A 23664-nucleotide genomic window follows, 5' to 3' on the forward strand; every position below is an offset into this window, starting at 1 on the left:
GAGCACACGGAAGAGACCCCGGAGCTTAAGACCAGTAACTGAGTCCTCACACCAAAAAGCGATTAGTAGTAGCAATTTTCTGTGATTGAGAGGCTACTTTGTCCAATAGGATATAGGGAAAGGACCCCAAAGAGTTGTAGCCAATAGCGCTCACTTTTGTTGATGGGCAGTACTTCTTCACCTTCCACCAATAGCTGCGAGGAGCACTCGGAGAGTGACATCTGGCCAGACCAATGACGACTAGCTTATCTCCCCCCATACCCCTTATCTCTTCAGAGTGGTAAATAAGGAAATGGGCATAGGTAGATTCGGCTAATGAGACGGTGCTGAATGAAGGGGAGAGCGATGGTAGGGGCGTAACGCAAGGAGTAGGCCTCAAGTTGCCACCCCCCTCCCCCACCCCTCCCTGTGGTGATTGCGACAAAACTGATCCGGCCGCCATCATGTTCTAGTTTCCCCTTCACCTCAGTACGCGACCGAAGAAGCGGCCTCGGTGGGGTTGGGGGCGTGGCCCCGTGATTGGCGCAGACAGGCCAGCCAATCTCAGCCCGTTCAACGAGGACGGCCCCCGGCCAATAAGAAGCAGGGACAGCGGCGAGGAGCTGAGGGGCGGGCCGAGAGCTTGACGGACAGTCGTGCTGGGCCAGTGGGAAGAGGGCGGCGGTGCCGCGCGGCCAATGGCGTGCCCGAGGGGGCGGACTTACGGCTGTTTGTGTTGTGGCTGGGGCGGGGGGAGGGAGGCGGAGGGGGAAAGTTTGTTTATTTTGTTTTGAGTTTCTGGGTCCGCGGCGCTCGCGGAGGTGAAGCGGGAGGGAGTCGCCCCCGCCCCCTTGGGCCGCGTCTCCCACGCTGTCTCCTCGGCCGGCGGGGACTCAGCCCAGCGCGCCGCCGCCGCCGCCGCCGCCGGCTCAGCGGTGAGTGAGCGAGGGCCGCCCCCGGCCCCGCCGCCGCCTAGGCCCGGGAGCCCGAAGCGGCCCAGCCCGGAGCGCTAAGGGGCGGTGGCAGCGGGGGCGTGCCGCGGAGGCGGGCTAGGGGTCGGGTCGGGGGCGGGGAGGGGGCCGCGCGCGCTTGTGCCGAGGGGGAGGCCCGTGCCGAGAGGACCGGGCTCGCGCCTCCTGCCGGCCGGGGAGGGGGGCGGTTTGGGGAGGGGTGTGTGTCGGGGAAGGAGGGGGAGATGCCGAGCAGGCTGGAAGCCGCGGCGGTGATGGAGAAAGGGGGAGGGGAAGGGGAGGTGCGCGGCGCTGTGCGCGTGCGCAGGGCGGGGGGGCGGGGGCCGTGACTGGAGTGAGCGCGCGCGCTCGGACTAGCTCCCACTCGGCGGGTGGAGGGAAAGAGCTCGCGCCCGTGGGGCTGGAGGCCGGAGTGTGCGAGCGTCGCGGGAGTTTCCGTGTTGGGCACGCGCGGGAGGAATAGGGAGGGGTGTCGGCGTTTGGCTTCTGCGGTAGTCCTGCGTTGGCAGGTGTGCGTGTTAATTCTTTGGGTTGAGGGAGGGAAGTGGTGAATTTCTGCCCTCTTACCCCCTTCCCACCATATAGGGCCTGGGCTGTGGGAGCTCGAAGATGATCCCGAGGAAGAGAAAGTTAGGGCGGGGGGGGGGGGGGTGTTGGACCAGGGGGGGAGAGGAGCGCCCCCTTTCACCCTGTCTGCCCACTCCCATTCCCCTTCCCCATCCTTTTCTCCTTCTCTCCCCTTTTTCCTTCCTTACCTTTCTTCTCTCTTCCTTTTCCCTATCCTTACTTTATTCCCTTTGATTTCTTCCTTCTTATTTGCCCCTGATTTGGCCCCTCTCAAACTCTGCCTTGTCTCCATCTCAAACCCAGGGACTGATGATAACTTCACCACAAAGATGAAGGATTGGCCTCGAAAATCTCAAACCCTATCTCTCTCTAGTTCTTTTTGCTCATCTTGACCTTGTGACTCTGTTTCCAATCACCAAACCTGTTGGGCAAACTCTTACAGCCCCAAGTGGTCATTAGTGGAGGGAATTTTCACACTGGGGATGCCTCTCAGCTTTCTATAAACCACAGGTTGTAACCAGAAGGGAAAGATGTTATGTAGCAGTCAGTACACAAGCATTTATTCCTGGCCTGTAATGGGTCAGATATTGGGCAAAGTACTGGGAAGAAAAGAAAGGCAAAAACAGCCCCTTCCTCCCCAAGAGCTTCCATTCTAATAGGGGAGTCATGAAGAGCAACTTGCCTCCTAGCCAGAAACTCTTTGGGGGCTGATGATGGGTTTCAAAATGTGATGTCCTAGGCCTTTGATTAACTTTTTTTTTTTAAATCCTTTCCTGCTGTCATAGAATTAATACCATGTATTGGTTCCAAAGTAGAAGAAAGGTAAGGGCTGGGCAGTGGGGTTAAGACTTACCCAGGATCACACAGCTAAGAAGTGTCTGAGGCCTGGCTCTCAATCCACTGAGCCACCTAGCTGTCCATGTTTTATTAGCTTTCAAGTTGAGAGGGACTTGGACAGTCACCTCTCTTTGTAAGTGAAGAGACTGAGACCCCAAGTGCCCAAAGGGTTTGCCTTCCATTAGTATCTCTGCAGGTGACTTCCACTTTGGCATTGAGTCTCCTTGTAAACATGTCTAGCTGTACCTTGGGCACCTCCAGGCTACTCAAGATGGCCTGTACCTTCTAGCCACAAGGCTCCCAGACTCTTTGGAATCACTCATGACTCCTCTCATTCCCTGCCCCCACCCCACTGGATGTCCATTCAGGTGCTATGTCTGTGAGATAGCTAGGTACAAACGGATAAAGGGCTGGACTTAAGAGTCAGGAATCCTGCATCCAATCCTTTAGGTAGTGGAACTCTGGTCACATCACTTCCTTCTGGGCCTTGTTATCCTCAGAGGTCCCTCCTCCTCCCTCACACCATAGCCTTTATCACTCCCCTCAGTCTCTTTCATTTGGCTCTTCACCCTCCAGTCCCTCTTCCAGCTTTAGCAGATCTGACTTTTCCAGAAACCTGTGGCTCCCTCTTGCCTGGAGGACAAAGAACAGACTCCTGTTTGGCTTCCCCCTCTCAGGGTCATGAGGTTGCATTTACTGTTTCTTGTACATAGCACTCCATCTCCCAGAGACCTTGCCCCCCTCCCCCCCCTGGAATTCTCTTCCTCCTCAGGCCTTCCTCAAGCTCTCCTTCCTCCAAGAGGCCTTTCCTGACACCTCCCCCCACCCCAAGTGATGTTAGTCCCTCCATAAGGTCACTTTGTATTTTGCTTGTATAGATTGTCTTTACTTGTCTGTGAATGTAGTATGACCTCCCAGTGAATGATGAACATGAGGTCTTAGATGCTAAGGGTGGCCTCCCTTTTTGTCTTTGTGTCCTATAGCACAGTACCATGGCACATAATGGGTGCTTAATTCAGTTGTTGTCCTGGGGATCCTAGGGTAGCCCTCTTGGTGTCAGGCAACATCTGGGCTAAATCTTGGCTTTTTCTTCCTTCCTCTGTTTCTTTGGCCAACTCCTATGTATGTGGAATGGATCTAGGTCATTGATTATTGTTGGGTCCCTTTTGTCTCTACATCCCTGGTCCTGTTTGATTTTTAAGCCCCACAGCTTCACATTCCCCATCTCCAAGTTTGTTAGCAGCCATGTTAGAGAGAAGGGAAATCTTGAAATGGTAAACTGTCATACTTGCTAAACTTATGGTGACACTGAGGGAAGGTCTGGACATAGAATTCAAGACATCAAAAAAAGATCCTAGTGCTTAGGGAGCAGACTAGGGATGGAAACAGCTTGAAGCCTCCTAAAAATGTCAACATCGTATGAGACTATGGGAGCAGGATTTAGCAACCAAGTTTTGAGGGTAGGGGGTAGATCACTGGCCTCTCTTACTGGTTCTATCCCAACACTTCTGACAAAGCCAGCTGATAAGTAGCCTCAGCCCCAATCCCAAGAATCAAAGCTACCTTTGAATCACATGGAACTAAACCCTAAGCTATTATGGAAAGTGTTTGGGAGGGTATGTGTCTTGTGTCCCAGAGCAGGCTACCACCCTTCTCAGGGCTATCTGGTCCCCCTTTCCATGCTGCCTGCCAGCAGTGGAGATGGGGTGTCAGTTATGTAGGCAGTCGTCTTTCCTCTTTCTCAGGGCAGGATCATCACTTGGAAAGACAGAACCACATACTCCAACAATGACTAGTACATTTGTTTAGAATCCAAAATTGACCCTTTTGAATACAAAGACCTAATTTGGAGTCTGGGAATTTATTTTGCTTGTTAAGTGTCAAAATGGGCATTTCAAAGAGATTTTAGGGGCAGGGGTGTGACTGAATGATTTTTATTTCTATGATCTTTACCTTAAATGACAATATTATCTGGGATGGGAATCCATCTGAATACCATTAAAGGGACCCCTCCGTATTTTGTGGTAGATCAAGGGAAAAAGAAAAATATAGGAGAGTAGAGAGATATTAGGAAAAAGAGAAAACAAACACTACCCTAGGGTAGAACACACTGCAGAGAAAATGGGATCCCTAATCTGGTAGGGGGATCAAGCATATGCATAGTTTGCCATCCTGCACAGTATTACACAGTTAGGTCTGAAACAAGATTCTTTGGAAGCTGTGAGAGAGAAAGGAGGGATTGGTATTTGAGTTAGGCAAGAATTTTCTTTAAATGGCTGCCTTTTATTTTTCTATCAGTCATTTCAGAATGCCTGCCCATCCCATGTTTCTTGAGTTGTACCCATCCTTAAAAGAAAAATCATGCAAAAAAGTCCCTGTATCCAGTGAGCCTATTTAACAGTGTACTAAATGTTCTGCCCTTGTATTTACCCCCTGCCAGTAGGAGTGCAGCTCTGGACCTGGAAGAGGCCTTGGAGGTTGTGAGAGCCAACACCTTCATTTTATATTGAAGGAAACTGAGCCCCCCCCCCCCAGTTTGTCACATGGGCAGTGATTCAGAGAACTGGGATTTGAACCTATTGCTTTTGACTCTTGATTTGGTTCCTTTTCCACTATGATAAGCTGCCTCCCTAATGGAACTCTGCTATGGATTTTTTTTTCTGTTTGACTTCCCTGGGGTATATGCCCAGGAGTGGGATCACATAGTCTAAAGATAGAGACAGTTGGGTCACTTTACTTACCATAGTTCCAAGTTGGCATCCAGAAGAGTTGAACTAATTCACAGCTATTAGTCAGCTGCTCTGTATTAAGCTCCTGCTGTGGGCTATGTTTGTCTGTCATTCCACAACCCCAACATTGATGACAAACAGGTTTTGTTCTTTCTGCCATCTTGGATGATGTGAGTTGAAGTCTGAGTTGTGTTTGTTCCCATTTTTCTTCATTAGGAGTGATTTGGAGTATGTTTACAAATGGTTATTGATTGTTGGCAATCTTGAAAAACATTCATCTCCTTTAACTACTTATCTGGTGGGAAATGACTTTTGGTGCTAAGTATTTGTTTCAACTCCCTTCCTTTACTTCCTCCTTCCTTCCCTCCCTCTATCTCTGTCTCTGTCTCTGTGTGTCTCTCTCTAATAGGAGTCTTTTCTTGGTAAAATTTGGACACATTTTTTCCCTCTTGACAGTGGCTCTCTCCTCCCCCCCCCCCCCCTCAGCTCTGAATAATTTTATTTTTACTTTAAAATTTTTATTTAATTAATTAACTTAGAATATTTTTCCATGGTTACGTGATTCATGTTCTTTCTCTCACCTCCTCTTACCCCTCTCCCATAGTCAATGAACAATTTCACTGGGTTTTATGTGTTGACAGTTGCTCTTCTGAGGTAGCTTGTGGTGCATCAGATAGAGCACTAGGCCTGGAGTCAGTCATCTTCCTGAGATCAAATTTGGTCTCAGACACTAGCTTTGTAACCCCGGGCAAGTCATTTCACCCTTTTGGCTTCAGTTTCCTTATCCATCAAATGATCTGGAAAAGGAAATGGCAAACTGCTCCAGTATCTCTGCCAAGAAAACCCCAAGTAAATTCATGAATACACAGCTGAAACAACAAAAAGTTTCTCTTCTATTTTTAATTTTTTGTATTAAGACTTTTTAAATTTATGAAATTGAAATTGTCTTTATAATTTCTCTTTCTTCTTTGGTTCCATCCCTCAGGTATAATTGTGAAAGGCACCTCCATCAGTCATGTCATCATTTTCTAATACTGGGACACGATTATATTCAGGTTCCATATCCATAAGGGGTTTATTGTGGTGTATGACTAGAGGCATTGGTTTAAACCTAATTTTTCTGCCAAAATGCTTTTTAGTTTTCCAAGTAGTTCTTGTCTTTAGGGAGCCCGTTCTCCCATAATTTGAAGTTTTGATATCTACTACTTAATAATACAGATTAATATTTGGAAATGCTACATTTCCACATGGGTGGAAATTGTGCTGGCAAAACAGAGAAGGATCTATGCTTGAGGGCTAGAAAACAGTGTAATGAAAGGTGTTAGGATTTGTGTATGATGTGTTTGAATAGAACATGGAGGAGAATGGCACCAGATTAATAATAGATAGTAAAAATAATAGCATTTCTATAGTGTTTACAGTGTTCCAGGCACTGGATTTATTGCTTTTACAAATATCACCTTATTTGATTCTTACAACAGCCCTGGGAAATGTGCTATTATCTCCATGAGGAAACTGAGGCAAGGAGCAGTGAAGGGACTTGACTAGGGTCACTCAGTGTCTGAGACTGCATCTGAAATTTGATCTTTCTGACTCCAGGCCCAGTGTGCCCCAGTTTGGGGCAGGTGTAGAATGTTAGGCAGATAAGTTTGAACTTGATTGAAGATAGGCAGTAGAAATACATTGAAGACTTTTGAGTAGGGCAGAAGGAACAAATGGAAGAAAATTTGGCCAAGATGTTGGTTTGGGAGATGTTGAGTTGGAGTAGCTGATAGGCTATGAGGTGGGGGTTTCCATCCAGAGATGTCTTGGTCACTGCAAACACTGTCTGCTGTTGACCTAAAAATTGGATCTTAAGTTATACTTTTAGGGAGACTTATGAGAAAGAACACTATCCACATCCAGAGAAAGAACTGTAGGAATACAAACATAGGAGAAAAACATATGATCGATCATGGGGTTCAATGGGGATATTATTGGGGATTTTGGCTTTAAATGATCTCTCTATTGCAAATATTAATAATATGGAAATAGGTTTTGAACAATGATACATGTAAAACCCAGTGGAATTGCTCATTATCTCAAAGAGAGGGGAGGGAAAGAACATGAATCATGAAACCATGGAAAATATTCTAAATAAATTGATTAATTAAAAAAGAAAACCTTAAACAAAAAAGTTACACTTTTATTCTTGCACCTTGATAATTGTTTCTGAATGTCTCATAAAAAAATTAAGGGTTTAAAGTCATTGTGTTTCCCTTGTGTGGTTTTAAAGGGGGTCACTAAATAAATTTAATTTAATAACAGGGCAAAACAGTTTACTCTAGAGTGGCCCTTGGGCTTTAGTAATTTGATCCCAAACTTTTGGTTTAGTAGAAGGAAGAGAACCTATGGGTCACTTGCATAATCCTGGTTCAAGCAGTAGTTTGACACAGAACAGGGATGAAAGAAGGGAGACACTGGCCTTGGAGGCTTAATCAAAACCTCTTTCAGTTCTTATTTGTAAAGAATGGAAGAAACATGCATCCTTTTATTCATTACCTTGCGTTTTGCTGGAGGACTCAGCTTCCTTGCTCTCTTTGACTTCTCTCCATCTTACTCCCTAGCCCTTTGCAGACTGACTTGTCTCCCATTTCCTGGATTCTCCAAGGCTAGTGTCACCCCAATCAGGCTCCAGTGGCTTTTGCCTCTGTCCTCATTGACCTCCTATCTCTTTGCAGATTCCATATTACTCACTACTCTCTTCTTCCTTGGCTTTGGGGGCACCAGTCCTATTCTTTCTCTGATTTTAATTTCACTGTCCCTTCCCACCTCCCACCTCCAGAATCAGTTACCAAGAATTTCTTAAAGCTACTTCCTTGGTGCCAGCTATTCTGCCATGTGCTGAAAATATACAGAAAGACCCAATGCCCTTTCTCAAGGAGCTTAGATTCTGGGAAAAGAGACCATACAGACTAAGTAACTACCTGTTCAAGCTATGTATAGATGGAATCTGAAAGGGGAATCTGTTGAGGTGCCTAGGAAAGGGCCTCTTGCCAAAAGTAGTCTGAGCCAAAGCTCAAAGGAAGCTGGGGAAAGTCTGAGGCAGAGCATTGAAAGCACGGGGGCTACCCATTAGAGAGGCCCAGAGGGAGGAGATGAGCACTTGCACATGGGCAAGGGAAGCTGGATGATTGGGTGCATAGAAGGGGGAGTCAGGCATAAGAAAACTGGAAAGCAAGAAAGGCTTACACAGTTATAAATGCCAATCAGGAGACTTTTCATTTGAAACAGAGCTCATGGAGCAGGGGGGAAACATGGTCAGACTTAGAAAAAATCACCTTCACAGCTGAGTGGCCTGTAGACTAGTTAGGAGGCTGTGGCGGTAATTCAGATGACACAGCTACATAAATGGAGAGAAGGGGGCAAAGAGGTTGTTGTGAAGATAGAAATGACAACCTTTGGCCACAGATTAGATATTGGGATAAGTGAGAGGGTGGGCTTGAGGGTGACAGTGAAGTTGCACACCTGGGGGTCTGGAAGGGTGAGAGTTTTCCCCACACTAATAGGGAAAATGAAAACTTTTGAGGGGAAAGGTAATGAGTTGTTTTGGAGGTCTGACTTCAGGACATCCACTTCTGCTATCTCCGAGACAGTTGGAGATGTATATTGTAACTCAGGAGAGAACTTAGTGCTGGCTGTGTAGACCTGGAAATTCGCACATCTGCTCTTATAGCTGTAGCTATTTTGATCTATATAAGATAGAATAGAAATTGGGAAAATTCTGGCCCAGGCTTTGTCCTGTTCAGAATAACTTGAGGTGAGTACTTGAACCTAGGTAGGCCTTCATTTCTTCATAAACATAGTAAAGGAGTTGGGTGGGTTATGTCTGAAAATCTCTTCTAGTTTGAAAAAATTGTTATTCTAAAATTTCCAAGTTTTCCTCACTGACTTTTTCCCTTTATTAAATGGACTCACTTTAGGTTTCCTATTTATGTACAGGGTATTGTGCTTAGCTCATGTAAGTGCCTGCAAAGATGCCCGAGTACCACTAAAATAGTGATCATCTACCACCCTCTTCCTTTAAAACAAAACAAAAAAAAAACCCTAAGAAGATGACATGCTCTCTTATCCTGACTCCATCCTTCTCTTGCACATCTAGTCAGTAACTAGATTAGATTCTGTTTATTCTTACACCTGATGACTCTTGTTGAAGCTTTCCCTTATCCCTTGCTCTTCATTCCCTTTACCATCATGGCCTAGATTCTCTGCTTCGGATCTAGAGTATTCCAGCAAGTCTGCCAAGTGGCTCTTGTTCCTCAAATTGAAGATAAGAATCTATCATTTTGCCCTTGTGAATACTCCTTCCATTGAAATGGCTTGCATCCTCTGGGTCATGGAGGGTCACTGTGGCCTAGAACCTTCTTCTCCCTGTAGCTGCTGTCACCTGGCCTGTAGTTAAAGTCTGTCCCTCCTGGGAGAACCTTCCAGAATTTAACCTAGGCATGGAGAGCCCCAAGCTGCTTCTGGTCCTGGAGGAGTTGGAGTCAAACTCTGGGGGAAGGAGCCAGATAGGCTTCCCCAAATGAAGACTTCAACTGTGTCTATTTTCTTGTCTTCCCCCCACTCCCCACAGCCTTTCAGTGGCTCTATAGAGCCATCTCCATTCTGATGCTTCCCTTTTACTTCTTCATAATTTTTTTCCTAGTAATCCGATATCCTTCACTGTGGCCTTAGTTGTCTGCTCAGTGGAATGTGGTGTATATGTATTTGCTTTGAGGCTTCTGCTCAATTATACAATTAATAATAATAACTAGCATTTATATACTTAGTATGTAACAGGCTCTGTACTAAGCACTTTATAATCATCTCATTTGATCCTTACCACATTCCTAGAGGGTGAGTACTATTTTCTCCATTTTACGGTGGAGGAAACTGAGGCAAATGGCAATTAAGTGACTTGCAGCTATTAAGTACCTGAGGCAGGACTCAAACTCCTGATCCCACCACTGTGTCACCAGTTGCCTCCAATTTTACAGTTGCTGGATATACTCTTTTTCTTTTTTTCAATACCTTTCCCAAAAGACTCAATTCCTTTCTCCCCAAGGTCTTCATTAAACTGCCCTTGAAGTTATTGCCTTCACAATTTATTTGGCACAATTTGCTACCTTGAAATAGTTTTTTTTTATTTCAAATTATGTGTTTTGTGTTCTGAATGGATTTTAAGACTTCAGAATCTAAACTGCCTTCTTGTGAGTATTCTTGGTAATAGTAAAGCATCATCATCTAAAGATTAATTTGACTTTTGAAACTATCCAGAAGCCACAAAATCTAGGAAATAAATGTGTTTGGCAAAGCTGAGTATGACCACCATAGTTGGATTATTTTTTTTTAAAGCATTTTGTAAAGTAATAACTGTGGCTTTATTTTAAACTACTCAGAATAGACTTTGAACAGCTCTAGAAAGGAATTCCAGAAAAGTTTTAAGTAATGTTAGTATCACTGAAAACAGCATCCTCTAAACATCTTTTGTAGGATAACCCTCAGCTGTGTTTGAGAAAGCCTTCTTCCCATGTGGGCGATTGACCTTCAAGAACTTGAAATTCTGCAAGTTATCGGGTCAATACAGAAAGACAGATGAGTAAACATTGATTAATCTTATAGGTTAATGTAATGATTATTTAGCTTCAAGAATTCCTTTTGGTTGGGAGTATTTTCCTTTTAAAGGTATACAAGAGTCCCCCTCTCTTAATTGTAACTCGTAGATAAAAGGTGGGGCACCTAAGGTAACCCAATGGACAGAGTGCTAGGCCTGGAGTCAGGAAGACCTGAATTCAAATCCAGATTCTGATACTAACTGTATTACTCTGAGCAAGTCACTTAATCCTGTTTGCCTCAATTTACTCACCTATAAAATGACCTGGGGAAGGAATTGACAAACCACTCCATTATTTTTGCAAAGAAAATCCTAAATGGGGTCATGAAGAGTTGGATATGACTGAAACGACTGAACAAAAGGTAGAATTTAAGATAACAGAAATAATTCTGTTTGAATTTTGGATGCGATTGAAACCTTATTCTGTCCATATAGAGTATTTTTTTTATCATTTTAAGGAAGGGATATTAAAATTAGTAGCTCTTCTTTTGATAAAAAAACAAAAGGTAAAATTTTATTATGATATGAGTATAAGAAGAAATTCATAGTGTGCAATGAAATGACATTCAGCATATGTAATCAGCTATAAGCCAGAGTAAGAGAATGATGAACAATGGAATTCCTATGAGAAACTTACTGTCTGCCGTATAGCTTAACAATGAAATTTTTTGTATGTAGCTTATTTTATAGGACCTGGGATTATAGAACTGGAGATGGTCTCTGATCTTTGACTTGTGGTTTATCTAACTACTTGTTTTAACAAACTGCCAGAGTTTCTTATAACTCAGAGACTTCTGAGGAGACTGTGGAAGCAGCAGGTGGCACTTGGATTCCCTTTCTAGCTTACTGCTCCTCCAGGAGGATGACTCTAGGAGAGTGATTGTTAGTCTGAATTAGAAAGTGGTGACTCACTAGAGCTTATCTTTAAGAGGCAGAGTGAAGGAAGTGGCCTTTTGATCCTCGGACCCCCCTCCCCAGGGGCATTGGGCATTGGCCAGCTGCCTGCTGTGTTGAGCAGAGTCCTCACAGCAGGGCAGGCTCAGGTGTCCTGGGCAGCCACCTCCCCACTACTACAGACTCCTTCAGAACTACTAAAGAATTTACTGAGCTGTATGGGAAGGCCCCTATCAGCATAATTGAACCATTGCCCAGAACTGAAGAAAGAATTTCTACCTGCTTTGCTTTCTTTGAGTTCCAGCAGCTTTACCTTGTTCCTTAGGCTCTTTAGTTTGTCTTTGGACACTTTGCATCTTCTTTCTGTTAAAATGGGGAGACAGTCAGCTGTCTGTTTTGTGCAGGACCCTCCTGAACTTTATTATGGTTAGCTCAGAACCAGTCTGGGAGTCCAGTTTTATCAAGTGATAGAGGACAGCAGACTGATCATTTTTAGTTTCTCATATGTACTCTGACACTGGAAAATAGAATTTCTCAGCCTCGATGCTCATCAATTTGAACAGAATCTCTGCTTGGTGAATAGAGCTGGCACAAAAGAAGTTCAGGTTATCTTAGTAGATAGTTTCTAATATGCTGATGTTCCCCCTTTCTCCCATACATAGACATCTGCTAAGTGGTTGGAACTCCTCAAATTGTCTGATGAAGGCCAAGTTCTTTTTTCTGGACCATAGTAGAAATGAGGTGGCTCCTTATTGCCAACCCTTCTGCCTCATCCCCTCAGTGTTCCTTCTTAGTTACCTTAAACATCTGTCATTACCACATGACTTCATCTTATTTTGATGATTATTAGTTGGTGTTCATTTTAAAATTGGTAGTTTCCCTTATCGAATTTCAAGAAAGTTCCTTAATTTCCTCCTAGTCACTCATTTAAATATCTCTCTGGGCCATGTGCCCACCAATGACCAGGCTCATTCTAGTTATTCAAATTCTTCTTATCCCAGTTAGTTACATTTCTGGATCTCACCCCCAAGGGAACCCTGGTTGGGTCACATGTGCTAATAACCACATTCTGGTCCTTCAGACCCAACTGATTGTTCTCCATTTGTTCAGATTCGACTCAGATCAAGGCCCATTTTTGCCTGGGAAACTTGGTCCTGATCCTTCAGGCCACAATGTTCGCTCCCTCTTCTGAACTCATAGCATTTATTGATTGGGCAATCTTACCCCATATCATTACAAGATATTGGTGTTTCTGTGGGCAGCTGGGTTGAGAGCCAGGCCTAGAGACAGGAGGTCCTAGGTTCAAATCTGGCCTCAGACACTTCCCACCAATACACAGTATTGATTCCAAGATGGAAGGTAAGGGTAATTAATAATAATTAAAAAAAAAGATATTGGTGTTTCCGCCTGGTTTGAGGAAGGAAGAAAATGAGAATTAAGTGCCTACAATTGCCAGGCACTGTGTCAAGCACTTTATAATTATTTGATGTAATTCTCACAATAACATTCTGAGGCAGGTGCTATTACTGACCCTATTTTACAGTTAAAAGAAATTGAGGTAGACAGAGGTTAAGTTAATGCCCAGGGTCACCCAGCAGGTAAGTATCTGAGGCTAGATTTGGACTCAGGACTTCCTGGTAGTACCCTAATCATGCTTCTGTACCCTCCCATTTAGATGAAAAGCCTCCTGAGGGCAAGAACTATATTATTATTCATCTTTTTGTCCACAGTACCTAGCAGAGCACTTGCTTGATGAATCACATTTTTGGATTTGAAACTTTTGTCCTTTTACTACCAGCCATAATGGTATGGATGCCCATTGAGTGAATGCTTCTGGTGTGGTACCAGGTTTTTAGTGCAGTCCATTACTATTTCAGGAGCAATTGCTAGTGTAAGATAATATGTAGGGGGTGGGTTACTGGTTGACTGATATGGCCCTGTGTTTCAGGAGTTTACCACCCTGGTGGGCTGAGCTTGCCCTGACACATAGTCAGTTGTGTCTTCGAAGCTTCTTTGTGCAAGACATTTCCACTTGAATGGCCTGATGACATTAGACCCATCCTTCTGGGCCCAGAGGCCTCTGTTCTTCCTCTCCTCACTTCTGATTCAGGGCCAAGTCCCACCCAGGTCTTTCTCAAAGCCTGTGCTCTGTCTTCCTCACTGCCCCTTGGAAAACATTTCCAGGATTTCACCCCCTGCTCAGTTTGGCCCTTCTGTGGTCCCTCAAAGTTTCTGAGGATGTCGTCTTTTCTACCTTAACATCCATTCTTAACATTAGTTACAAAATACATTCCATTGTTCCTCTGGGAACTTGCAGTGTTATGAGTTAAGTCATTGTTCAATCTTGTCTGCGTCTTCATGACCCCATTTGGGGTTTTCTTGGAAAAAATACTGGAGTGGTTTCCTATTTTCTTCTCCAGCTCATTTAAAGATGAGGAAACTGAGGCAAATAGGGTTAATTGACTTACTCAGATTCACACAGTAAGTGTCCAAGGCTGGATTTGACCTCAGAAAGAGGATTCTTCCTGACTTCAGACCTGGTGCTCTATGCACTATGGTGCCACCTAGCGGCATGTTTTCTGAGTACATTACACCAAAGTTCCTGGCCCTGCCTGCACCACAGGACCCTCCAACAAGGCTTCAGTGCTCACCTGTTCACATTCTGTGTTACTGCTTATTATATATTGCCTGCCCCTTGGAAATTCCTTGTCCTCTTCTCAGTGATATGGTCCAGATTTCAGGACTTGTGGAAAGCTTTCACTCACCCATTCAACCAGATTGGTGATTCTCCATTACTTATGGGGATGTATATATCTGCGGTGGGAGCCATGGCCAGAAAGAGAAAACCAGGCTTGTTACTTTGTAGCTGCACATTGATCTTTGATGTCTGAAATAACTGATGCTCCTATAATGTGTGCAGAATGCTGTCTATATATGTACTCTGACAAATTTGGGATCATTGAGGGTATCAAGCACCATGGATAATGTCCCCATTTTAAAGATGAGGAAACAAGCTTTAGAAGAGGAAGCCTTGGCTCACACAGCTTTCTACTAGACTGTCACAATTCATTTCAGTTCAACTGGCCTTTCTTCAGCACCTATAATGTGCCGGCTGGGTACAAGATTGAAAAAATTGAGATCGAAACAAAGCAGGCTTTCTCTGCCAAGAGGCTGTGTTTCCTTGAGGGAAAGTTTTTCTTGATAGAAGAATACCTGGGAGGAAGGAAGGTCTATGACTGGAAAGGTAGAAGGAGTCCAGGTGATAAATAGCTTTGAATACCACTTCCCAAATGTGAGGGTCTTCTCTCCCTCCCTCCTACAGTACCTTGGATAGATTTATTTTATTAACTTTAAATCTATGCTGTCTATGCATGAGCGCCTGGGTGTGTTACACACACACACACATATATACACACATGAATATAAACTCCTTGTGGGGGGGTACTTTTATTCTTTGTACCTGTTTATACCTCTGATACCTAGCATGAATAGGTACTTAAATGCTTCTTAATTAATTGAGGAAAGAATACTTGAGCAGCAAAAAAGTAGAAATCTGTTCAAAGTAAATACACAGTAATTTCCTGAATGATCAGAATAGATTCTCTGTAGGAAGGTGCCTGAGCTCAACTTGGATGCAAATTAAGGACTTTGGAGGTAAAAATGAGAGAGGAGTGAATTCCATAGGTTAGGGCACAGAATGCCATTTATAGAAAATCACAAGGCCAGAGGAAGTGGAATTAAGAGTGTCTGAAGAAGAGGACTCCCTTTCAAGGTAGAACTGAAAATTCATGGCCTTTCCTGGGGATTTGTACCTTCTCCCTGAGCAGCTAGGTTGTAGAACAGAGTGTTGGAAGTGGACATAAGAAGACAGGTACCACCTCAGACACTTAGTTGCTGTATGACCCTGTTAGGTGATAAGCATTTTATCCTGTGTGAGATAGGCCCTGTGTTAAGCTTAGTCTGGGGACACAAAGGCTTTCCTTGCCTTCACAGGCTCACAGTCTAATGAGGGAAACAACATGAAAATGCCTATATACAAACAAGATTGTAGACAAGAGAAATTAGAGAGAATGGATAGAGGGAAGGCACTAAGATTGAGGAGGATCAGACACAGACTTGTTTTATATTGTCTTCCCCATTAGACTGTAAGCTCCTTGAGGGCAGGGGCCATTCCTCCTCCCCCCCCCCCCTTTTCTTTGTAAACTGAGTGCTTAGTACAGTACCTGGCACAAGGTGGGTAAATTAACAATAAATGCTTGTTTACTTTTTGAAGAAGGTATTATTTCAGCTGGATCTTGAAGGAAGCCAGGAGAAGGGAATGAGAAGAGTGAGCATTCCAGGTACCAGGTCATACAAGGAGTTGAGGGATGGAGAATTTTGTTTGAGGAATTATTCTTTTTTTCCCCCCATTGGTCCAGCAGTGGAATCTCTGGGTAAACATATATGTACATTTTCATCACTTTCTTTGCACAATTTTAAATTGCTTTCCAGATCATTTATATGAATTCAGAGCTCTACCTTCCCACCCCCAGGGCATTAATGTGCCCATCTTTCCACAGTTCATCCACCATTGAGTTTTTCCATCTTTTTTTTTTTTAAATAAAACCCTTACCTTCCATCTTGAAATCAATATTGTGTATTGGTTTGAAGGCAGAAGAGTGGTAAGGGCTAGGCAAAGGGGGTCAAGTGACTTGCCCAGGGTCACCCAACTGGGAAGTATCTGAGGCCAGATTTGAACCTAGGACCTCTTGTCTCTAGGCCTGGCTCTCAATCCACTGAGCTACCCAGCAGCTCCCAAGTTTTTCCATCTTTTGACATCTTTAAGGTGCATATTTTTGATATCAGTATATTCCATCTGTTTAAAATGAAAGACTATATTCTCTGAAGGTTTAAAAAATGATATGGGTAGAAATAAACAGGAATTTGTCATGGACAGAAGTATTAGAATGACCTGTTTCAAAGAGTAACCTTTCAATCAAAATGAGTTACTATAATTATCCTAACAACATTCTTTAACTTGAGTGAATTGTTGTATACTACTGTTTCTTTACTCTTAATCATTAGTTTTATTCCCATCACCTAGTAGTATGTTGTTATCTTCTTAATAGCATCTTCAAATGTTGGCCTTTGTCCATCAGCCAGAGAGCCTGGTTGCTTTGTTATTTTTCTTAATATATTAAGATTTTTATTTTTAATTCTTTTGTTCCTTTTTACTTTAGGAGAAGCTTTTGGAGAGAGTATTTTTGAGGAACAATTAGGGCTAAAAAGGATTGAACAAAGATTTTCCTAATTGGGATTTCTTTTTCTGTTTTTAAATGATATATATTTATAAATCTAAGCTGTTCCCATTGAATTGCAACAGTTCTCAAAATTAAGTTTATAAACTTTATAATTTGGTATGTTTGGTAGATATTAAAATTAAGATGTTAACATTAAAGATTTCAGTGCCTAGAATTAGCTTTGAACAATACAAACATATTCATTTGTAAAATGAGGTTGGACTGAATGTTTTCTGAGGACCTTTTTGGTTCTTAAACTCTGATCCTTTAGGTAGTGTTTGAAAAAGAGTCCAGCACCTAGGGCCTTGGCCCTGAGCATGTTTATATTATATTCTTAAGCGACTTTGAGTTTTATACATTATTTTTTCTGTGCTTTAATTTTCCATTATGCTATGTCAAAATTGTTTCTTTTTTTCCATGTGTTATTTTTTCCTATGGCTAATAAAACCCAGTTTATTAAACTCTGTATACTAGTGACCCTATCCTTTATTTCTAGTGTGATGCAACAATAAATTTGGCACTAATGTTATTCTTTATTTTAAAATTTTCTCACTGCATAAATGTCCATAAGAAACAACTTCAGGGAGAAAGGTATGTGTGCATGTGCATATGTGCATGGGGAAACAACCCATGTCCAGGATACCTCAAAGACAAAAACAAAACAATTCAAGGCCTTCAGGGAGCTTATGTTGGGGAACATGGAGGAAATACAGAATCTATGTAAATAAGTATCATTCAGAGTATAAACAAGAATTTCACTAAGGCTCAGAGAAGGCTAACCCTCAATTGAGATGGGAAGAGTCCTTTTACAACAAACTAAAAGGATTTTTGGGAGCTGGAGGTGCACAAACCATGTGTTCTAAACACTACTTGGCATGGAGAGTGTGTATGAAGGAAAGTAATAAGAGCTAGCACTGGAAAGGTAAATCACAGAACTTGAAAAGCAATGGGGCCTACCTCAGTGACCATCTGCCCAAGGAGGCCCCAATATACTATACCCAACAAGGAATGGCACCGTTTGGGACAACACTGTTTATTAGGAAGTTGACTTCTTTGCAACTTCTACCCATTGCTGCAAGTTGGGGACCAAATGGAACAAGTCTAATCACTTCTACTTAACAGCCATTGAGATGCTTAAAGAGAGGTCCCTTCATGCTCCCCCCCCCCCCTTAGTCTTAACATATTCCTTAAGCAGGCCTCATGTGACACAAACTCAAAGCCATTTCCTCTCCCATTTGAACTTCTTTGGATACCCTAACTTGTCAATGACCTTAAACCTTGATCCCCAGATATAAGCACAAGACTCTAGAGGATTTCTATTGAGAACAGCACAATGGTCCTCTCTCAGTGAAGCCCAAGAATGCATTAGCTCACATTGAGCTTATAGTAAATTAAAATCTCCAGATCATGTTCAGGATAATTGCAGTCTCTACATGCCTGTCCTGACTTGGGGAACTTTTTTTTGTACCCAAATATGAGGCTTTCCATTTATTTTATTGAATTTATTGAATTTCATCTTGTTATTTTTAGCCCAATTCTCTATTCTGATGAGATCTTCTTGGATCTGGCCCCTATCATCTACTTTTAGCAAACCTACTCTTTTGAGTCTGGCCATTCTTACCACTTCTGAGTCTATTGGATTATCTTTTGATCTAATCTGTCTCTCTCCATCTTCTCCACAAGGATAGTTTAGGATCTTTTTATCAAATGCTTTGCTAAGGTATCAAAATGTATCCACGGCATTTCCTTCTTCTACTTTAATAATATTGTTAAAAGAAGTCAGTGAGGTTGGTCTGGCAGACCTATTCTTGCTAAAGTTAGTCCAGCTCTTCCTAAGTACTAATTCCCTATGTGAATGTTTCTTGCCTTTATCTTTAATGATCCATTCTAGAAGTTTTCCAAAAGTTGAAACCAAACTTATGGGATCATAGCTTGTAGGCTCTGTTCTCTTTTCTCTTTTTTTAACCCTTACCTTTTGTCTTGGAATCAATATTGTGTATGGGTTCCAAGGCAGAAGAGTGGTAAGGGCTAGGCAATGGGGGTCAAGTGACTTGCCCAGGGTCACCCAGCTGGGAAATGTCTTTCCTCTTTTTTTGAAAACCAGTACAACCTGTCCTCTTCTTCAGTCTCTAGGTAGCCCTCTCTTTGTCACAATCTCTCCCATATCACTGACTAGCTTCCACCTGCCAGTTCTTTCAGGACCTGAGGATGGGATCAATCTGGGCTTGTTGACATGAATTTATCTAGGACAGTAGGGGACTTTCTATATACTTATTTCCATGGGATCTCCACTCCTCCACCTGTCATTTCCATCAATAAAACAAATAAAAGACTTGAATAGCTTAGCCTTCTCTCTGTTTTCAGTTATCTCTCAGTCCTAAGCAAAGATCCCATCCCTTCTTTGGGACTTTTCCTCCCCAGTGTAGTCAAGAAGATTTCCTTCCTCCCAAAAAAACAACCCAAAGATTTTCGTTGTCCTTCATTTCTTTCAGAGCAGCTTCAACTCATTCAGAGGGTCCCTGCCACTACTTTCACAAAACTTTACTATGTCCTGAAATTCACCTTCTACTAACTTTACATATCTTATTAAAATCCATTGTTTGATGAACTCTCTCTGCATTCACATTAATCTTTTAGACATCCCAATTCTCCTTATAGGAATTATTCCCCTTTGTGCCTTCAGAATTCTATTCTGGAGCACCTTCCTTCTCCCTTAGAGAATTTGATTCCATGGGATACTACCTATCTTCTGAACTTAAGATATTTTCCCTCAATCTAGGATTTGTTAGACAATATCCAGATTTCCTCTCTTGCATCAGAAACTCTAGGATGGAGTATCTTAGCCACCAGAATAAAATTCCTCTTTGTTTCTTTTACCTTTGGAAGAAGGAAATTATCACTAAATCAAGTCACCATTTGTTTGCTGCTCTCCTTTTGACAGAGCAAGAGTTAGTCTGGAAGAGTTAGTCTGGATATTGAAGTCTTCATCACTCCTATATCGTGCCCAGTGCCAGGCTTATAATGTCTTTCCCAAACTCATTATCTATTTCCTCTTTCTGGGCAGGTGGTCTGTAGAATGTCTCAAAGACAAATGACATTTGTTTTTTCCTCCATTGATGTTTATCCAAATACTTTTTGTTCTGCTTCATTCTTTTGGTTCCTAGATTTCCTTCTATGAATATACATTATTTCTCCTTGTTTCCTCTACTCTACCTCTTTCCCCTTTCTTAACCCCCTTTTAGCCATCTTGTTCACTTCAAATAAAGTAGCCCTATTGGGAGCAATAGTCCAGACCTAGGGTTTTTCCACCAGTTTCAATGATACCTATGAGGTCAAATTTGTTTTTGGGACTTTTGGTGCCTTCTGTTTGTTTCTTAAACTTAAAATTTCCATATTGACACTTAAGGTTATTGAGTTTTACTACTGACTTCTTTCCTGGTTTTTTGTCTGCTATGCCTTTGTGGATGTTCAAACTGCTGGTCATCTTCCCTTTTTGTGGTTACCTGACCTGCAACATAAACACAGGCAGTCTAATTCCTGCCCTTGAGGTGTATGTTAATATATGATAATCGAATATAGGATCCAAATATTTTATATAAGAATAAATTAGAAGTAATCAATAGAGAGAAGGTATTAGAATTAAGAAGGATTGGGAAAGTTTTCCTGTAAAAGGTGGGACTTTAATTGTCATTTGAGGAAAAGCAGGAGATGGCAATGAGAAGAAAGAGCATTTCAATCACCAGGACTGCCAGGCAATATATAGTATGTTAGGGGACAGAGTGTCTTGTTTGAGCAACAGCAAGGAGACCAATGTCTCTGGATCAAAGAACACTCAGGAGGGAGGAAGGTACAAGAAGACTTGGAAAGTTAAGAGTTGGCCAAGATATGAATGGTTTTGAATGACAACCAGAATATTTTATATTTGACCCTAGAAGTGATAGGAGCCAACAGAGTTTGTGTAGTGGGGGGTTGATATGGTGAGATCTGTACTTTAGGATGGGCTGGAATGGGGTCAGTCCTACTAGCACCTATGGCAACAGTCCATGCATGAGGTAATGAGGGCCTGCAGTAGGGAGGTGGCACTGTTAGAGAAGGGGGCAGGAGCTAGAGATGTTATGAAGATAAAATTGACATGACTTACCAGCAGATTTCTTCGGGGGGTACGGTGAGAGTGAGTGGGAAGTTGAATAACTCCACTACGTTGCAAGCCTGGGAAAGATGTCAGTGTCCTTGACAGAAAGAGGGAACTTTAGAAGGAGCAGTATTGGGAGAGGGGAGATAATTAAGTTTTGAACATATCAAGTTGAAGATGTCTCTAAAACATCCACTTTGAGATGCCTTTTAAGGCAGATGGAGATGCCATATTGGAAGTCAGTAGAGATCCTTGGGTGAAAAAAAATGGATCTGGGAATCCTCAGCATAGAAATGATCACTGAATCCACGGAAGATAATGAGATCACTAAATTGCAGTAGTCTGGAGGGAGAAGAGAGCCCAGGACACAGGCTTAGGGGACAACTACAGGTAGTGGGGGTGACCTGGATGAAAAGCTAGCCAGAGACTAAGAAGAAGTGGCAACATAGGTAAGAAGAGAACCAAAAGAGACCAGAATATCCCAGAGAAGAGGATGATTGACATTGTCAAAGAAGTAGGTCAAGAGAGATGAAGACTGGGAAAAGTTTATTAGAGCTTGCCATTAAGAGATTGTTAGTAACTTTGGAGAGAGCAGTTTTTGTTGAATGATGAGGCCGGAAGCCAGAGTCTATACAGAGTTTAGAGGAGAGGGAGAGGAAGAGGAGGCAGACGCCCATGTTATAGATAATCTTCTCAAGAAGGCACACGAGGGAGCAGAGTAACTAATGGAGATGGATGGGTCAGGTGAGGAAATTTTGAGGAGGGGGAGACACAGCATGTTTGTAGGCAGCAGGCATGGAGAGATGACTATCTACTGGAGGATTACAGGAGCATCCGGGGTCATTTGTGCATGTAGACAGGCAGGCCTTGGCAAAGACAAGTGACATTGGGTGAAGGAGGAGAGAGGGGCAGATGTCCTCTAGGTGTTTGGAGATGAGAAGGAGGGATGCTCTCAGTGACTGGGTTCCAGGGTTCCTAGCTGACAGGTTGAAGAGTGTGATGAGAGATGAAAAGGTGTGTCCAGTGAGGGAGCTATAAAAGGACAATGGAAGTGAGATGAGATTGAAGCTTACTAAAGGGCACTATCACCAGATTGGAAGTCAACTAGAGGATGAGGCAGGGAAGGTCATTGAAAATCATGAAATGTAGAGATGAGAGTTTAATGCCTGGGAGCCAAGGGATGAAAGTAGAAGGCCCAGGATGGAACTCTGAGGAATATGGCTAGTGAGAGGGTATGATCTGGAGGAGGAGCAATTAGAAAGGCAGGAGAAGAACCAGGATAGAGGGTGTCCCCAGAATGGAGAGAGAAGAAATATTCAGGAGGAGAGAGTGATCAATCCGGTGTCCAGTGCTGTAGAGAGGTCAGGGAGAATGAGTCTCGACATGCAGGTTTTTACCATGTCCCCAATCCCCCCACAAACTCCAGCAGTTCCTCAGGCTCTTCCCAGCCTGGCCCTTTCCTTCCTGTGTTTCTTAACTTTTCTTCCTTCTTTTAGCAGATTTTAGCAGACCTAGCTGCACTCCGCACTTACTGTTTCTTGCTTATTGAATTCATCTTCGACTCCATGTCTTTGTATTGCTTGTCCATCATGCTCACTGTCAGTTCCTGCTTCAAACAAGTCTGACTCCCCAGGTTTCTTATCTTCTCCCTCCCTTCTCTGAGGTTCAAACTGTGACTCTTTTACCTTTTTCTGTGTCTTCTCTGGCCGTTTATTCATATGTCACCACCCTCATTGGCCTGCAAACTCCCCACTGGGAGGACCATACTTTTGTCTTTCTTTGTACTCTCCAGAAGCCCCTGGCTCTTGATAACTGCTTCTGGGGATGCTGGGAGATTTAGTAAAGGTCAGTTGTGGAGTAAGTTAAGTGACAGAGTCAGAATCTTGCTTGGGCAGCTTTTCTTCTCCAAGATGTTAGATCTTTTTAGGGTTAGACACCCTTCCTGTATACCTTGAGATTGGGAGAGACGGGCAAAATATCCAAATGAGAGAATATTTTGAAGCATTTTAGCAGTACTACTACTCATTGCTATTTCTCTAGTGCCTTAAGGTTTGCCAAGCACTTAACATCCTCAGAATAACCCTCCATGACAGGTGCTGTTAACTGTCTCCATTTATGGATGAAGAAACCCGAAGGCTGGCCCAGGTTTAAGGTCTTGCCCAGGGTCAGATTACTGGGAAGTATCTGAGGCAGAATTCGAATATGCAGCCTTTGGAACTCCTAGACCTAGCAAGAAATCCAGGCAGGGTTCTATTATGCAAAACAAGTGAATAAGAATCCTATATTATCACAGCCTTTCTAGAAAGAGAAATTTGGGGAAGGGGAGAATTGGCTATTCCAAGAGACCTGGCTTTTGGCTTGCCATCTCTAAAATTGAATTTCTTTTGTCTGAACTGCTAGTTTTTACCTTTCAGAAAGCAAAAAAAACCTTTCCTTTTACAGGATATGAAATTAAATCTCTTCTTCACAGATTAGTTAATTGAAAATTAGGACAGCCCTTTACAAAATGTGATACTTTAGGCTCCTGTCACTCTCAGGTGACACCTCCATTAGGTGCTTCTTATTCTTTATTGGCTCAGGGATTCCCTCTCAACCCACCTACATAGATTGAAGCCCAAGTGCTCCCTTGTTGTCAGATCAC

At 43.0% G+C, this 23664-nt stretch overlaps 1 protein-coding gene and 1 pseudogene across 10 annotated transcripts in view; both read left to right on the plus strand.

Annotated features, from left to right (window-relative positions):
* The first annotated feature begins 717 nt into the window (after nt 1-717).
* The window catches only part of TNRC6B (trinucleotide repeat containing adaptor 6B), a 272807-nt gene continuing 249860 nt past the window's right edge, over nt 718-23664 (plus strand). For 4 of the 10 annotated variants that reach the window (XM_056798980.1, XM_056798982.1, XM_056798983.1 and 1 more), the window contains exon 1: nt 757-914. The gene's annotated coding sequence lies outside the window, so the exon portion shown is untranslated. Of the gene's footprint in view, nt 915-23664 lie in introns of all 10 variants that reach the window. The other 6 variants (XM_056798991.1, XM_056798994.1, XM_056798993.1 and 3 more) reach the window with 5 other exon arrangements.
* LOC100010773 (retinitis pigmentosa 9 protein homolog) overlaps nt 21024-23664 on the plus strand; it is a 38240-nt pseudogene continuing 35599 nt past the window's right edge.

This window comes from Monodelphis domestica, chromosome 5 (assembly GCF_027887165.1).
Source record: "Monodelphis domestica isolate mMonDom1 chromosome 5, mMonDom1.pri, whole genome shotgun sequence".
NCBI lineage: Eukaryota > Metazoa > Chordata > Mammalia > Didelphimorphia > Didelphidae > Monodelphis > Monodelphis domestica.